At 35.7% G+C, this 14,327-nt stretch overlaps 1 pseudogene; it reads left to right on the top strand.

Moving 5' to 3' along the window:
• Positions 1-6,178, top strand: part of LOC122141433 — a 49,253-nt pseudogene extending 43,075 nt beyond the window's left edge.
• Positions 6,179-14,327: the final 8,149 nt, after the last annotated feature.

Here is a 14,327-nt window from a genome sequence, read left to right on the forward strand (position 1 = left end):
AAGCAAAAAATTACTCATTGTTATTAATGTAGAATCACTATTTATTGAAACAATAATTTAGTCCATAATCTGGAATAGATTTTTTTGAGTCATAATGTGCAATTCATATGAACATAATGTAAATGTTTTAAGTTTTTTTTAATTACATCTTTTTCTTTGTTGGATTCTTAGGCATATACAAGTTCTAAGTAATGTTTGATGTTGTAGGTGTGGAGCTGGTGTGTTTTGAGGGTGACTCTGATGGCTACATCAATCTGGTGGCCTATCCATACGAAGAGAGCGAGGGGCTGGACCATGAAGAGCTGTCCGAAAGAGATCAGCCTCGCCGAAAACACTCTCGCCGTAGCCTCCACCGCTCCAGCAGCGAGCACAAAGAGGACCGACCTGCTCACGATGGCGACAGCAATGACAAGTGAGTGAATGTGTATATATATATATATATATATACTATATATATATATAGATAGATAGATAGATAGATAGATAGTTATATATGATTTTAATTTTACTTTCACATTTACTTTTTATTTTTGCAGCCCTGGTTGCAAAGGTCAAGACCTCAGAGGTGGAACAGAGCAAAATACATAAATTTATACAAAAAAATCATATTCAGACTTCTAATTCTTATATAAATGTACCTCAGGTGTACCCTATATCATGAAAAATGGCAAAACAAATATTCAGAGAATGTTTTTTTCCAAACACATTAATTATGGAATCAGCATCAAGCTGAGTTCAGATGATACATTCTTTGGAGCTTATAGCTTAGCAGTGAGAAGTTACTGAAATTGAACTGATTGCATTGGAAATGTGTTGTCTGTGATAATGACAAAAATAGTGCTTCATAACAAGTACATGAGTCTTAATCAAAACCTGTGTATTTGCCAATCAAACATTCCCATAAAAATACATTTATTTGAAGAGTTTCACAATAATAAAACTTTCTCAGCAGTCACACTGGCACTGCATTGTTGGTAATTAAGTGTGTGTCTGTGTAGTCTGCAGGAGTTGAAGAGTCCTCGTCTGGACCTACAGATGCATTCAGATGTGCCCTTCCAGATGCTGGACAGCAACAGCGGCCTGAGTTCAGAGAAGATCAGCCACAACCCCTGGAGTCTGCGCTGCCACAAACAACAGCTCAGCCGCATGCGCTCCGACTCCAAAGACAGAAAACTCTACAGTATCCTGCTCTAAAACAGCACAGTTTATTCATAAACTTTGTTTTGTCGTGTGTAGAAAATTGATGTGAAGAAATTCAGTTTTACTTTCTGGAAAGCAGTCAACTATATTAATTAGCTTGAAACTGCTTGCTGAAATTGTATGTGGAGTAATACGCCACCTGACTGATAGTCTTCTTTTTAGATAAAAATTAATTTAGAGAGGGCCTTATTACTTTTGCCTGTGGCATAAAATGAGAGAGAGATGTCCCCACTTCAATACGAAGTGGACTTGAAAATGAAAAACACAAGTTATGGTTGAAATGAGGACCAAATCCTAAAAGTTATTCAGTTGCTTGTTAACCTTAACTCCATGCATCAACACTAAAAATCATGCTTGATGTAAATCTTTTTGCAATTAGCAGCCACTCTTCTGCTTTCATGGTTCCATGAGTCATATATCATCAGGGGCTTAAGGCAGTTGAGCATAAAAAATAATGAACATAGATTTGTGGGTTGTTTCTTCTCAAAAACATTGTAACCTCTGATTAAATATGGTGAAGTACGTTTATATGTAATATGCTGCAAAGCTACAAAAAAATATTGTAAAATGCTTGAAAAGTGTTACATTTGACATCTAAAGAAAGGTGTAAGAAAACTGTATAGTGATATGTGTACAACAGTATAGCCGATAAGTGAAAAGACTGCTATTATTATTACCTTTTTTTTTTATCTTGCAAAGACAAACGTTTTCCCAAAAACTTGCAGCAGGCAAGAGTACATTTTTATGCCATGCACAAATATTCCTGAGTAATTTGGCATCAGAGAAATGAGGGAAAGTCTTTCTTTCAGTAGTGATATTTTTTTCCACAAGCTGAGCAACAGGAAGCAGATGTTCATGTTTTTAGGACTCTAATTGGATTAATTTTTCTCTTTTCTTCTTTCTTCCAAAATCCTCCTTAATCATAAATGATTTGGTTTTGCTTTTCAAAAGAGAGAACCTTTTGTTTGTATGAAAGGCTTTGGCTAGAAATGATTGACAGGCAGATTGTGATAACATTGTCAAGCTCATCAAAGTTAATGGTCTTTTGGTAAACACACACTCTTCTCTTTACGATGGCTTTGTCCAGTAATACGAGTGAAGTCAAGTCTGCTTTACTGTCAATTCTTCCACATGTACAGTACATACATACAGAGAATAGTGAATGTCTGGCCTATGAGATTATTAGGAATACCACAAGTCAGGACTTTTCGTTGTCTGTCGTTTAACTCAGATTAATGTTTTCATAGACTAATTACAAAAATTTGTTAATATGGGATAATTAAATCTTCAGCTATCATTTAGCATCCCTTTACAAAAAGAATAAAGCTGTAAGTTTAACTACTTCAAAAACAGCACTATTTTCACTGCACTGCTAAAAAAATATTGAAATGTAGCTTTTCAGTTTCAAAGTTGGTTTTTACTGATAAAAGTTGACTGGAAATACTGTGCCTTAAATGCGGTTCTAACACATCCATTCCAGGCAATCTGAATTGAGTATTTAGACAGACATTGATGTAAATACATATGAAAAAAAGCTTTGTGCATGTATGTTTCCTCTGTCTATGATTCTTGACCATAAAACCTCCACCAGAATTTCTGTTGTTGGAGAACGTAGTCCATCATTTCGTCTACCCCTGCATTCTGGACTTGAAGATGGGCCCCCGGCAGCACGGCGATGACGCGTCAGAGGAGAAAGCCGCCCGGCAGATGAAAAAGTGCGAGCAGAGCACGTCTGCCACATTAGGAGTGCGTGTGTGCGGCATGCAGGTGCGTATGTCTTTAACCTAAGACACTTAGTGGAGCAATTGCAATGACTGGTGGTTTTACACTTTTACAATTTAGGGGTCATGAACTGCCTTTGTTTTATATTGTTCTTTGAGGACCACTTATAATGTTATCAAGATTTTTAAATAAAAAAACATAAGTTAGAAGTAATAGGCTATTTTCTGTCCTGTTTTTGACCCCTCTCATCAGAATGCTCTGTTTGAATAGGCGTGGACAGAGTATAACGCGTTACTGTATTCTAATCACTTTTCCTGAACGCAGTAATGTAATGCATTACTTTTTACATGAATGTAATTTGATTACAGTTACTAATGTCAATAAAATTACGTTACTTATGTTACAAATGCAGTGTTTAAAATATGAAGTAAAAATCATGTTTTGCGAGCCAGTATGCCCTTTAATAAATCACCAGAGAATGCGAGCTAAAATGCAGATGAGGCCTACAACATTTAGGAAAGGTTGCCATTAATCATATTTTAAATGTTGCACTCGATTTCATATATTTTTAGTCTGGCATTAAAGTTGAACTAGTATATGTGTACAAGTTTGTCACAATAACACTAATATAAGTAAAAATAAATGACTCATCTGAATGATATCAGACTTCAGTATAAGCTGTGTTTTAGAACTAACGAGAAAATTTGTGTTCTGAAACTTGCAGGATGTTTTTATAGTACAATGAACCTCAAAATGTCGAAAGATCAAGGGAATTTTGGCTTCTCAGTTCATGACCCCTTTAAAGGTTCTTCATTGGCATCCATAAAATAACTTTTTACCATCCATAGAATCTTTCCATTGTATTGACTCTTTTTAGTGGAAAAGGGTTCTTCAGATTTAACATTTTCTTCACATTTAGCAAAAAAAAAAAAAAATATTAAAAGAACTTTTCACTGAAAACATCTGTTTAGAGAGCTAAAATGGCATATTTATGGCATTGTTGCAGGAACCCCTTTTGGGAGCTGTATTTTTAAGAGTGTAGTTAGTTAACCTCGGCCTCACTTTTGTAGGTGGCATAGGTTTGGAAAAAACTAAAATAGGACAGGAAATCCCTTACATTGGCATGAAAACTAATTTTAGCGTAGTAATTTGTATTCTTGTTCTTGAAACAAGAAGAAGAATAAAATCTGCAAATTGAGTAAGAAAATTAATTTTATTTATTTTTATTTATTAACTTTTATTAAGTTTATTTTTCTTAGCCCACAAGATATTTGCTCACATAAATTCAGCATTTATGATTTTTGTCATAGCACTAGTTGATGCCAACATAATCAATGTCAAAAATATGGTTGTGTTTGGGAGAAAACGAGATTTGAAGCCAACAAGTAATATTTGACTTTTATCAGCACTAAGTGTAATAAAGCAGGTGTCCAGCCAGAGCCTGAGATTGTGTTCACACACAGATGGATAAATGACAAATACTATGCCATGATAAAGAAAGGAAAAAAATGAAGAAGTCATGCCAGGTTTGGTTTTTTTGGTCGCTAGAAACACATTTCTCAATACTTAGGGCACTTTTCAAAGCTCTTCAAACACACTGAGGTCAACAGCATTTATGTGGGAAAACTGTGGATCATTTATTCATTGTGCTTTGACATCTTTTAAATTACATGATCAACATTAAGACACAAACACTGCCAGAACTCTATATAGCTACAACCCAATTGGCTCTTTATATTAACATACTGAAATATATACCAAATATAAAGCCTTTCAATTTCATTACCACCGTTACAAGATGGGAACTTTGGAATAATTTCATACTGTATTGTAAATATGGATGTAACTTAAATTGCAGTGAATTCTAAACAGCAGAGAGCTGTCATTCGTTTTTTGCAAAGAAATTTTACATTCTGTAATGCCACAGTGTTGTTAGTGTTTTTAGGTCCTTGTTTTTATGAGTGACAGAGTGTGCTTGTTAGGTGACAACCTTTGCTAGTGAGGCAGGTATGAAGTGTTTTTGGGTAGATTTAGTGCATTTTGGATGTGAAATTAATTGCTTTGAAAAAAGTAAACAAAGTACTGATAAAATGTGTCTTAGCAACTGTTAAAAAAAAACTGTAATACTGCAATGCAAATGTCATGTAGTGTAACCATCAAGTAAAAAGTAATCATAACTTTTTATTTTTTTTACTTTTGCTTTTACACAGTTTAGTTTAGGGAGCAGTTATCACTATTAACTAGTCTCTTTTTAGCATGCATTTTTTCTTACATGCTGTATGCAAGCCTGCAGGTGCAATGAAACACATCGATTTGAGAATATGTGATATCGATATACATCGACCTGTATATGAATGGCCAGAAAATTTCAGTCTTTTTAACAAAACTGAGGTGTGAGCAATAGGGACTAAAGCAGGGGGGGATTTCATTTCTGTCCATAGATTGTCTGGGTGAAGACAGTTTTGGAAGGTGGATTCTTTTTGCACTCTCTTCTTAATAACATTTTGTTGTTATTTTTTTTGTCAAAAGTTACATTGAGTATATCCTCAGTGGCTGAAAAAAAAAAGGCTTGAAGCCAGCATAATCAGGCCTTGACGAATTTAACAGGCGATTTATTCCTCTAACATTACAACTCACATTGGCCGTCTCTTCCTCACTTGTTAGTGGTTTTCCCAATCATTCAAGCCCCCCGTGTCTCCTGTGTTTGCTCGGGTGCAGGTCTATCAGATGGACACCGGTCACTATCTATGCAGGACCAAGTACTATGGCCGCAGTCTTTCTATCGAGGGATTTCGACACGCACTCTTTCAGTTCATGCACAACGGGACACAGCTGCGCAAAGACCTTTTTCGAGCCCATCCTGAGCAAACTATGCAGCAATCCTGAAGGCGTGCTGGAGCGCCAGGCCTCGTACCGCTTGCCTACTCCAGCGCTCGCTGCTCATCATATACGAGGGCAAGGAACCCAGAGTCTGTGGAGGCTGGCTGTCAGAGAGCCTCGGAGCCCGGAGAAGCTGGCTGTGTGGAGAAACCTGTCCGGCCCTCGGAGCCCCATACGCCTCCGCAGACGCTGAGCGTGGGATGGTGCGCATGATCGACTACTCGCCCACAGCTAAGCACCTTCAAAGGCTTCCCGCGATGACCAAACCGTCCACGATGGGCCTGATCGCGGATACGTGCTCGGACTGGAGAGCCTCATCGACATTTTGCAGGAAATCCGCAACGAGAACCAGTAGCTCCACCCAGCAGCTTTTCATAGAGAAAACAAAGATGTTTTGTAAACGACTACACATTAACACAAACCTAAAGGTGTGTACACAAGAAATGAGGGGTGACCTCTACCTATGAAGGGTCTTGTCTCTGCTGTCAGGAAAGAAATTGCTCCTAGTCTCTCCCCTCATATAGAAGATGGTTTCAGTTTGTTTGTCACATGGATGTCATCGCCACCATGTGGCCCGCTGAAGCACTGCAGGAATGAACCGTGAACTCAGGCCGGCATCTGCTGTCAGGGTGCTCTCTTAGAGTGTGGCATTGCTAAAGAGAGAGCAAAGAGTGTGTGGGTGTGTGTGTGTGTGTGTGGTGTGTGTGTGTGTGTGTGTGTGTGTGAGAGAGAGAGAAGTGAGAGAGAGAGAGAGAGAGAATCTCAAGAAAAATCCAGGTCACCCCCAAAATAAATAAAAAAATAAAAATCTTGTATTGCATAAACCAAGCCTGTTTTTTAGCACCTTTAAGATTTTTGTGACATTATTTTCATGAAAAAATTTAGCCTGGAAAGCATTTCTTCCCCCAAATTCTTCTTCTTATAATGCAAAACATTTTATTCAGACACACATTATTCCATTAGGAATTGTACTTTGACACATAAATTCTTTATCATTATTTGTTCACATCATACTGTACTAATGAGAATGACAAGGGAGGATGTGGGTTTTTTTTATAAAAAATTAATGTCACCATGCAAAAAAAAAAAAAAAAAAAATCTTAATGGTTTTTAAAAATATTTTCATGCAATGTTGTTTTTTTTTCTTGTGTTTTTTTTTTTTTTTTGTTTTGTGCGAGGCAATTCCATAGTGAAATATGTTCGAATTAGTGTTCTGTATAAACACTCAGTATTTCTCCAAGAGTGTTATAAAGGAGAGTAAACCTTCAGCTCACAGCAGTTTGGTCAAAGGCTTTACTGTAAGAGTCGGGTGCATTTAAAGAGATTTTAGACCACTCGTCTTTGATGACAAGAGGATAATCTGGCCTTATGGCAGTAGTTGAATTCACAGCTTAGCTATGCGAGTCTATTTAACCGGTCAGATGATCTTTTTTTATTTTATTGTTATTATATTTTGGGTTTTTTGGTAGCTATCTTTACTCTGTACATTTAAAGCAATTATTTACATGTTTTGACATTTGACCCCCCCCCTCTCTGTGAATTAGGCAGTCGGAGGGGTTGTTTTGGTGGGACTACGTGCATTTGTAGTCTTGAATTTAGATTATCCCTTGTGTTACAAAGTCTTTCCCTGTGAGTAATAGTGTAATGTCTATTGTATTGCAGAGGAAAAGCCTCATTGTAAAAAAAAGAATTACTATTATATATATATATAATATATATTATACGTAGTATAAAACTATTCCCTTAATGTCAAAAATATTTAAATATCCTTAAAACCAAACAACAAACAAAACAAATCCTGATAAGCAAAAATGTTTGTAAGGTATTAACGATGCTGATTTACAGATTAGATTTTTAAGTGCAAACAATAACAAATTTTTTTTTTATATAACAAGTCTTAATATTTTTAATCATTTCCATTCTCAAAAAAAAAATTTTTTTTTATTTTGTTTTAGGGCATATTTAGATATTTTTGTTCGGAAAACAACAAACCGATCCTATTAAGAAGTTATTTTCGTTAGTGAGTGCTCACTAACATCTGCACTGTAATTTATTATGAACACATTTACAAGAGCTATGATTTTTTATTTTTTGTTCTTTTTTATTATTTTAAAAAGGGTTGTCTATTACTTACACATACACTCTGAGGGGAAAAAAAGGTACAAAAGCTGACACTGGGGACAGTACCCTTTCAAAAGTACACCTTTGTACTTTACTAACCCATAAAAGTGCATTTAGTCCCTAAATGTACAGAATTTTGTACCCTGAGAGTGTACAAATTATTATCAAAGCGTGTATAATATATTGCCTTTTGACAAGGGTACCGGACGTCCACAGTGACAGGTTTTGTACCTATTGTTTTTCGAGAGAGTGGTACAAGTGACCTTCTGCCCATCATCAGCCAAATGTAGCAAGATTGGTTTCTAGGTTTGTCCTTGTGAGTCCCATCAGCAGGTCGAGTGGAGATCGTCGTCGTCATCTACTGACACCTTCAGCATGTTCTCTTAGGTCTAGATGAAGCATTTATTGCACTATGTGTCCTCCTTTTACTGAAAATAGACACTTTTGGTTAAAGTTCTCTTGGAAACAGACACATATCGGCCATAGTAGCAGTTGAGAAAAATATATTAACTTCATTCATTGTCTTGTCCTATATTTACGACTTTGATCACGTGTATAAATAATAAATCAACATTATAAAACATAAAAATAATAAAAAAATAAAAAAATCTGTATGCATAACCTAAGCTGTTATTTTTAGCACCTGTTTAAGATTTTGTGACATTCTTTCATGAAAAATTTTAGCCTGAAAGCATTTCTCCCCAAATTCTTCTTTTTATAATGCAAAAACCTTTTATCAGAAAAAAATTATTCAATTAGGAATTGTACTTTGCCACATAAATTCTGTATCATTTTGTTCACATTCATCCTGTACTAATGAGAATGGACAAGGGAGGATGTGGGTTTTTTTATAAAAAATAAATGTCACCATGCAAAAAAAACAAAAAAAAAAATCTTAATGGTTTAAAAATATTTCATGCAATGTGTTTTTTCTTGTGTTTTTTTTTTTTTTTTTTGGGCCGAGGGGAGTGAAAATATGTTCTCTGTATAAACCCATCAGATTTCTCCAAGAGTTTAAAAGGGAGTAAATTCAGCTCACAGCAGTTGGTCAAAGCTTTACTGTAAGAGTCGGGTGCATTTAAAAGAGATTTTAGACCACTCGTCTTTGATGACAAGAGGATGAATCTGGCCTTATGGCAGTAGTTGAATTCACAGCTTAGCTATGCGAGTCTATTTAACCGGTCAGATGATGCTTTTTTTATTTTATTGTTATTATATTTTGGGTTTTTTGGTAGCTATCTTACTCTGTACATTTAAAGCAATTATTACATGTTTTGTTGACCCCCCCCCTCTCTGTGATTTAGCAGTCGTAGGGGTTTTGGTGGGATAGTGCATTTGTAGTCTTGAATTTAGATTACCCTTGTGTTACAACAAAAGCTGACACTGGGACAGTACCCTTTCAAAAGTACACCTTTGGCCTTTACTAACCCATAAAAGGTTACATTTGAGTACCCCTAAATGTACAGATTTGTAACCTAGAGTGTACAAAATTATTGTAAACTGTTATATATTATTGCCTTTTTGAAGGGTACATACAGTGACAGTTTTGGCACCTATTTTCTGAGAGTGTACACAGTGACATTCTGCCCATCATCAGCAAATGTAGCAAGATTGGTTTCTAGGTTTGTCCTTGTGAGTCCCATCAGCAGTGAGTGGAGATGGTCTAAATCATCATGACACCTTCAGCATGTTCTCTGTCTAGATGAAGCATTTGTGCACTGTGGTGTCATCCTTTTACTGAAAATAGACACTTTTTTAATTCTCTGGAAACAGACATCATATCTGCCATGAGCAGTTGAGCAAATATATTAACTTCATTCATTAGTCTTGTCTATATTTTGCGGCTTTGATCACGTGTATTAAAATAATAAATCAAACCATTATAAACATAACATCTATGCGGAGTGGTGCCGTAGGGATGGCGTCTGTATGTTAGACGTGGTGGGGAGTTTTGGTCAATAGCCATAACTGGGACACCCAGGAGTGTTTGTTTAACAACTGTTTAACAAAGTCATCTGATCATGTAACCGCTGAAGGGAAGTGTTTGAAGAACAAATGCCACGTGTGATGTGTTCCCTCACAATAAATGAGCAATGTACTCAAGTTAAAGAAAACGTAATTCCTAACATGTTGGCGTCGTTGATTAAAGTGTACCTGGTTTGTGTAATTATTAAGAATGTTGTCTTGTCTCTTTAATATTTGTTGTTTTTGATATTTGACCCAAAAAAAAAAAAGAAAGAAAGACAACCACAACATTACAACCACAAGTTTTTAAATTAGGGCCGCATCCGATTAAAATTTTAATCTAGTTAATTTACATGATGTTTTGACTTAATAATAATCTAATCCGCCAAATAAATTTGACTGAAAATACTCACTAAGATTATTAAACTATTTATGTGTTTAAATTAGAAAGTCTCAAGAATGACTTTTACAATTATAAGGCTTTCAAAAGAAATATTTTACTTGTTCAACATATAATTTATTACACAACATTAGGCTGCGTGGCCTAACATAAACTATGGAAGATAAAAGATAATTTGAGAAACATCTCAGTATATTTTGCTCATACAATGAAAGTCATTAACCAAAACAGCTCTTCCAAATACCTTCTTCCATATTCCACAAAAGAAAGGTTTGAAACGACATGAGTAAATTATGACAGAATTTTATTTATTTTTTGGGGGTGAACTATCCCTTTAATGGTTTCATTTTTATTATTATTTTTTAATGAAAATCTGCCACCAATCTGCCACTTAAATTTTATGGCATAACTGCATTTATGGAGTTGTTGCCCTGCATCATATTTGTCAACAGTCAACCGTATGAAGTGTAAGATGATGTACAGGCCTGGGGGCGGGGCCATTTTTTCCCCGTAACTAATTAATTAAGTTAACACCTAGTTTAAATACAAAGTTCTGTCATGAAACTCAAGATAGGTCAAACTCAATCTGACATAATGACATCATTATTCACAGGTTGCAGCTGTTGTAAAACAAGTCACTGACCATTGTGCTCTACAAAATTTGTAAAACCAAAATAAAATAAAATAAGATAACACTTATCAAAACAATAAAACTGCATACAAAGACATAGTACATACAGAGTGTGCTATGTGCATTACCGTCCTAAACTGTCTGAGAGTTATCATGAAAGAAATAGGAATTCTGTGTACTGCACTAAATTAAACGAAAAGAAAAAATAATAGAAAGATTTTAGATCCATCAACTTACCGGCCAAAACTTAAAGAATTTCTCATTATGTACTAGAGAAGTCTGATGTCATTTCGTACAATTGTAAAATAACCAAGACCTGATATTACGATCACCACTAAAACATGCAATATGCATTTCCCGAGATGGCAGTATAAAAAAAATTCTATATATTAGAAACAAATCAAATGATATCACGCGGTCCACACACTGAAACGGATGACATGAGATATAAAGCTGCTCCCATATGTTTGGGTGAAATGCCCCCCATAACAACCCATGCGTCATTTACGGTTAATTGTAATAATGCTTTAGAATAATATGTCAGCCATGTTGCAGGATGATGAGGCATCATTCAGTGTGTCATTTAGAGAAATATAAATGCAAGAGTTTCATTTGCAAAACGAAAGCTCGTTTTTAACAATCCCCTCAAAATCTTGTTGTTTTTTTTTCATTTGTTCATTTCCAATTAATCTCATATCAAACTGCCGTTAAGTTATATTGACTAGGTTAAAAAATAATCTAAAAAAAATAAAAACAAAACAGCTTAACTAACACAATAAAAACAATAAAAACATGATAACAATAAAAAAAATTTAAAAAACAAAAACGGGGGGTAATCGTTGTTTTTGCAAATAAACCTTCAAATATTAAATATATATAGATATTACTAGAAATTTAAATATTAAATTTAAAATATAAATTTAAAGCACAAAGATTCCATCACATTCCATTAGTTTTGCACCTGGTCAGATTTAATTACTCTATCTCTATCACTAGAAGAAATTGCTGCAGTGTCAGAGGACACAAGTAATGTGGGAGAGCAGGCTTGCCTTTACTTCGGTTTTTTTTCAAGATGTGTTTTTATGTTTTCACATTTTCCAATGTTCCTGGTTAATAATTCTCAAATTTGGGCACAATGTATTGAAAGTGGCCTTTTTTTCTGTATGATTTTGTGTCATCATTATCATTTGTGTGGTCTTATATGTCCTATTAACAAACGAACGCATTTTTATTATTTTTGAAGCATATACTGGTATAAAGCTTCCATTTTGCAGTTAGTTTTGCGTTTGCGCTTTTGATCATACGTGACCTCGTCTCTTTACCCCCTCCATTCTGGACACACATTTTCTCTGCGCTTCCACTCCCCCCCTGCAGACTGCTCTCAACAGCTTTCTTTTCCCCCTCAGGCTGTGAGAGCCTCATTCCAGTCACTTCACCTCCCCACTGAAAGCCTCATCCACAACCCTAGCTCCTAAACTGTCACCCTCTCTCTCGTCCCATCCCCCGCACCGACATGCACCACTGAAAACTGTCGAAACTCTAAGAACATTGTGCATTCTGGTGTGCTACACACCAGGTGAGTTGGCGGGATAAACACACTCTATCTTTCTCTCTATATGCACCAACACTGTTCTTAGAAAACGCCCAGGTGTTACATAGACTTATAGATAATGTTTACCATTGTGAATTTGCCAAACTCGATGGCAGCTCAACACTGGCTTACTTACCTTAAAAATAATACCTCTTTTGCACATATCATGCACAGTCATTATTAAAGTGCTTGTAATAGCCGATCTGCAGGTATCTTGTGTATTGTATAGTCATTTTTATAGTATATTATTCCAGTTTCTGATAACCTGGCTTAAAAAACCCTCCAGGCTGCAGAGAGTTAGTTATGCAAATGTAGGTCTTGTTCTTACGCCTGGTGTTGTATGTTTATGTTATGCTTTTTTTTATGTAGCACCTTGGTCCTGGGCAAGTGAAGACATTTCTGCTCCATTGTATGTCCAAGACATGTAGCAGAATGACAGTAAAGCTGAACTTGAGCTATGGAGTCCTTGAACTCATGGACTACTTACAGAAATTATGGAACCAGCATCAAACTGAAAATGTGCAAAGCAGCATTTATTTGCATGCATAATGGATTCTAAATGTAATTTATAGCATTATAAAATACCTTGGAGTGAGGAAGAGGCAAGTTACAATACTAGGTTAGAGTTCAGGTGACATTTGGTGGACTCTGAGGAAGTCGCCCATTTCTGTTTATAACCAGTCAGTTTTGACTGTGGTACCAAAGTGCACTCCAATTTAATAGTGTAGAATTACAAGACATTCTGGTTACTGAGATGAAGTTAATAGTAAATAGTATCTAGCTCGTCATAAAGTTCTTTATATATATATAAAAAAAAAACATGGCGCGTGATAAACACAACATACAATATGCGCTACCCCCATTTTCATGTAGTTTACACATAGAATGTAAAGCTGTCTTGACTTTTTCGTATGGAATGAATTTTTTGATAATGCTCTTTAATTTTTCCACTTCCGCGCCACGTTGTTATGAAATGATTGGTCTATGAGGCGCGCGTGTGTCATTTTAAGTGGGGGAAACCTATAGCCAATATTAACTGTTAATCCATTATTTTGTTTATACAATTATGCGTCATTACATATTATGTCATATAAAACAGAAATAATAAGATACTCTTCGCTATCGTTTAAAAGATGTTGGCAAGACGTAAGTCTTTCCGTAATGTAAGGCAAATATCCGGGGATTCCCTCGCAGTAGTGGCACATTCCATTGACCCATGACGCACTAGTGGCTCCGCCCTCTGTCCGCCTCGTCATCCCTGTATCTGGAACTGCACTCTCTTCATCACAAGAATATTACTGATCTACTTAAATCTGTCAGCTCTAAACAACAGCTTAAACAGAGAATAAGGAAGCTCATCTGTGGAAGTGACTTGCGAAGAAGCCATCACCTTTGTTTTGTGTGATTCATTTGAAGAGGTATAATAAATCAAACCAGGGCAGCAGGTGAATCGTTTGCACTGGGTGAGTTTACCATATGAAACCATGAAGCTTCAGTTTTACTGATATAATATTTAAGTTTACAGTAGTGTGGGGAGAAAATCATCGTTGTGCGTGTTATTAGTATTTACTAAGTTACTGATCATAACAATAATTGTTTACAAGTTTGATTGTGAAGGAAAAGCAGCCAACAAGTGTCCAGAATACATGGAACTTCCTCCAAAACTGTAATCTAGACCAACAAGAAAAGAATTAAATTTTTAAGATGTTTTTGTTCAGATTTTTCCTTATACATCATTTCCAGTTGTGTTAGAAAGTGTTCGTGTGTACAGACTTGATTGGCTTTATCTATCAATGTCACCAGTCACCGTTTGTTGT

This window comes from Cyprinus carpio, chromosome B22 (genome assembly GCF_018340385.1).
Source record: "Cyprinus carpio isolate SPL01 chromosome B22, ASM1834038v1, whole genome shotgun sequence".
Taxonomy (NCBI): domain Eukaryota; kingdom Metazoa; phylum Chordata; class Actinopteri; order Cypriniformes; family Cyprinidae; genus Cyprinus; species Cyprinus carpio.